The sequence below is a fragment of the Hordeum vulgare genome, chromosome 4H (assembly GCF_904849725.1).
Source record: "Hordeum vulgare subsp. vulgare chromosome 4H, MorexV3_pseudomolecules_assembly, whole genome shotgun sequence".
In the NCBI taxonomy this organism is placed as follows: domain Eukaryota; kingdom Viridiplantae; phylum Streptophyta; class Magnoliopsida; order Poales; family Poaceae; genus Hordeum; species Hordeum vulgare.
Window position 1 is genome coordinate 269,571,771 of NC_058521.1, and position 4,774 is coordinate 269,576,544.

Sequence of the window (4,774 nt, forward strand, 5' to 3'; positions counted from 1 at the left end):
TGACCAAATTGAGTTTTTTCGTGAAGGACCTACCATATATTTGTTTCAGAATTGGACCAAATCATTTTAATAAAATACTAGTCCATATTTAATATACAATTGCCAAAATGGTTGGGTGTTAAAAGCTTTTATCCACCTCTCGTGAAAAAGACAAATTTATATCGATTCAGGTGGAAGCGGGTTAAATTTGAACTGCAGTTGCATTATAGTTTGCTCTTTATTTTTCCCAAAAATAATTTATAGGTATATAAGTATCTATTTAATCAGAAATACATGGTGTCATGCCTTGATGTCGAGGTTTGGATGATGGTCGAGGGCCCCAACTCTAGAGCGCGTGAACTTGCATGCCAGCCGCATGGTCACCGCCTGACCGTTGCGTTGCCACGCGTTCTAGGTGGAATAGGCATGTCTGGTGGGTTGGAAAATCCCTCGGTAGGTGTTAGCTAGAAGAATACAATAGAAGCATCTCACGAGAAGACTGAACTAAGCTCAAACATGAATTAGCAGCCAAGTGTTTGATTAGCGGTGCGGGTAATTCACATAGACAATGGGACTAAATTTTGGCTGAGGATGATCATCTACTAAGGGGACCCTCTAGACAATTTTTTAGCTCAAATGGATGAATCCAGGTGGCACTTGCTTTGCAAAGTAACACACTGTGCAGAAATATGGATGTTGAAACTGGGATCAAATGAATGAATGGATAGAGCTGAAATGTGGTGTATGATGTTAATTTGGGCATATGAAGGCATTGTATAAAAATTGTAAAATTTGGATATGCCAAAATGACACTTCCTTCACAATGTGCCAATCTGGACAGAAAATGGTAATTGAAACTGGGCTCACATAGATGATTGGATTGATCTGAAATTTCGAGGACGAGGATAATTTGGGCACATTAAGGTACTGTAAAAATTTCATAAAATTTGATAAACAAAAATAGTAGTTCCTTTAAAATGCTCTCTACTGAAAAGAATATTGGGAAAAATATCGAGGGAAACTGGCTGAATTAAAATGAGCTAAAATTTGGTGGAGTGAGGTTATATGGTTAGTGTCATCATCTATAAAGCAATATGAAATGTAGTTGCTTCACAAAATGAAAATATTACATGAAACAAAGATTGGATGATGAGCTCACATGGATTGTTAGATGTGGCTAAAAGTTTATGGAGAGCTATGTTTTGGGCACATAGATGAAGTGGAAAAAATTTAACTCATCAGGGTATTCCTATCGAGTACTTCCTTCACAAAGCTGTTAGCTGAACACAAACTTGGAAATTTGCTGAGAAATATTTACTAGGCAAATCGTTATGAAATTTTTCATGAGGCAATGATTTGGATAGGGTGCCCAAAAAATATGAGGGTAATCAAAGAACTATCAATAGCACTTCCTTCACAAAGTGCTATTTTGAACAGAATAGGAAAATGAATATTGCTGAATTATTTTTGAACTATGGAAGGAAGGGTTTTCACATATTTGAGAAATATATGATTCAAAGTATTTATGAGAATTTTTCGAGAATTTTTGGAATGACAGAATAGTAGGTTGCTTCACAAACTAGGGTGAGTTGGGATAGAATGGACCCACGAGTGACATGTCAACATAGTTAGAACGTGTTACGACATTTTTACAATCGTCTTAAAAGTTATGAAGATCTCATATGATGCGGTTACGACGTTTTTGACTCACATCGTCGTAATTTATATGTAGATTTGGTCCCCTCAAACGGTTTACGACGATCTCAAATGAAATCATCATAGATTTATGACGAATTCATCAACGACATCTTAAAAACGTCATGTATGAGCATATTTCTTGTAGTGTAGGGGGACCATCCCCCGCGCTGTTTGCTCCTCCCTCGACCCACCTGTGCCTCCCTGACGGTGTCCACCCTATTTCCCGTGCAGGTTGTAACCGAACATGACCAGAGCAAGCACACCGAAGCATCTCCTCCGCGACCATCACCAGTGACCAGGAGCTCCTCAGTGTCCGTCTTGACCTCCAGACGAAGGGAGGCTCATCCCTGATCCCATTCTCACACTAGCATGCCCTTGTTGTGCCTCCTAGCGCCTTGGTAAGCTTTTCGTCCACCATGGACGAAGGTGTACGAAGACCCCATAGGGTCCCATCCGTCGGCTACCTGCGCATCCTCTTCTCGCTAGCCGCCGGGCCTTGATCATCACGTTTGAACATGGTGCACACAGGGACACTTGTCTGCTAGGCTGGCTAGCCATTGGGCTAGCCCAGTTGTGGGTCAATCTGGCATGTGGCTAGCAAAGCCCTTTTTATTTTCTTTTTATTTCTATTTGTGCAAAAACTCTACAAGGTTGAATAATTACCCAAATTCAGTTAATCCACTTCCTAAAATCTTGTAAAAACCCAACCTATCTAATGGTACCACTTGTGCACCTTTTGGAAAATGTTTTATGTATTGTTTGTATTTAAAACCCATTTTAAAGAATTTTATATATCAATAAAAATGTTTTTCACTACTTTGTCATCCCAAAACCAAAACCTAATAATTTTGGCAATGTTAGGTTTCACCATAGTATTGTACAATAATGGCTTGGAAACTTATGAGTGATGTATCTTTCCTATTTTTGTTGTGGCTTTAATTTTTCTGTTATTTTGCGACAATATATTGTATTGTTGACGAAGAAGGTGGACCAGAAGGATTTGAAGACCCCAAAGACCTTGTTGATCTAGGCAAGCAGCCCTTTGAGCATGTCTAAGAATCCCTTTTACATGGCATTTAGCACTTTACTTTGTCGCATAAAATTATGATGAAATGGCGACCACTTTGGTTAGTTGCCCTGGCTAATTTACACGTTGATACTTGCATTACCATAACTCTACTTTCCTCTTAGAGTTGTGTTGGTGGGAAGTAGATAGGATGCTCGTAGATGCTACACAAGTGGGACGAGAATATACTTGGTTTTGGGATCAAAAGTTCTTTCAAAGAGATTTTCGGAAACCCATTGGGCGCTACTAGTGCCTGAGGGAGATGATGTTGAGCGTGTGTTTTTGAAAATAGAGAGATTTAAGATCTGTTGACGATGCCACCCTTACATGTGTGACCATCATACCCCTTATGGGTTGTGGCTTCGTTGATTACTTTGGTCGGTGCTAGCAGAGACCCGCATTACTAGTGGCAAGAGAGCCAAGTCACTCTCTCAATACACGGTTGTGATAGGTAGGGCGACCATGGTCTACTTTTATGGACATAGGGCACACTATTGTGTCCCCACAATGATGGTACGATTTTGAGCGAGTATCGTATGATGTACATCATGAGGACGTGGGCCAACGAATGGACTAAGACATTGTTGGGGTGCTTACCTCGGGTATGTAATATACCACGATTCGTGGATGACACGGAAGTTCCCCGAGTCTTGTGGGTAAAGTGTGAAACTTCTGCAAAGTGTGAAACTATTCAAATAGCAGTGTCCATGGTCATGGACAGTGGTGGTCCTGCTTAAGGTACGTCTCATATTTTCAGAAAACATGATCTGTGTGTGGGAAGAAATGTCAAAGATAAGTTGAATGACTTTACATGATGATTGAACATGAGAGGTTCAAGCTCTGCTTATATTTATATGTGTAACCTATTCATATGGATATCTGTGATCGCATGATACATGCTTTTACAAGTTGATAGAACATGTCATTGCACTCAAATTAGCTTTGTGCACAATTACCTACTTAGTGCTATATCATGCATTGTTATGCCTTGTTTGGAACATGGTTGCTTGCGAGTACATTCAAAGTACTCATTGGCTTGCAACTTTTTATTTGATTGGCCACGCATGGAAGAGCAGGAATATGGTGAAAAGTACCTTGGCGACAAACATGCAAATTAGCACGCTTCCCAGTCAGAATGCTTGTAGGGTTAAGATAGATGGTATAGGTTCACACTTTTGTTCAAGATTTTTGTTGCTAGTTGTCTTTGTGCTTGGCCTTCATGTCCCTGTTAATGTAAGACTTTCCCATAATGATCATATATTTGTGTAAGACCGTATGTATGCATGTAAGACTCTTCTTATTAAGCTTCTGCTTGTTGAGTGAACATTGATCTCTGGGATCAGAAATACACATGCAATCGATGATCACGACTTATGAGTTGGGGTCACCACAGAAATAGTAATGGCAATATGCACATTTTACAAGACTATTCCAAAAATGATAGGTATTCAAGGGGGTAAAATAAAAACTTTCATGTAGCTCACCATAAAAGAGAACTATGGTTTAATTATATTAATATAGTAATATGAAATAACATGTGTACACTACCATTTGTTAGTAGAAATAATAATATTAAAGGATGTTGTTTGTTATTCAACTAAATATTGGTTAGGACATGATGAGGATGTGTGAGCGTTCTTATACCTGATTGAAATCCTATCGAGTTGTTCAGGTCAGCGACATGCAATGGTTAACTACTACCAACCTCCTCCCTAGGCGTTGATGTCTACTAGGAAAGTTAACTCTTGTAGATGTTGTTGGAAGTCCAAGTGAGAGTTTTGTAGGACGGTAGAAAACATCCCTGAAGTGGATGACCTAATGTTTTTCAGTTCGTGGGACGTGTAGGATGAAGATGGTCTCTCTCAAACAACCCTGCAATCAAATACAAGAAAACTCTTGTGTCCCCAACACAACCAATACAATGTACAGTGGTATAGGTGCACTAGTTCGGCAAAGAGATGGTGATACAAGTGTATTATGTATAGTAGAAATATAATTTTATACAACAAGAAAAATGTTGTATAAATTCTT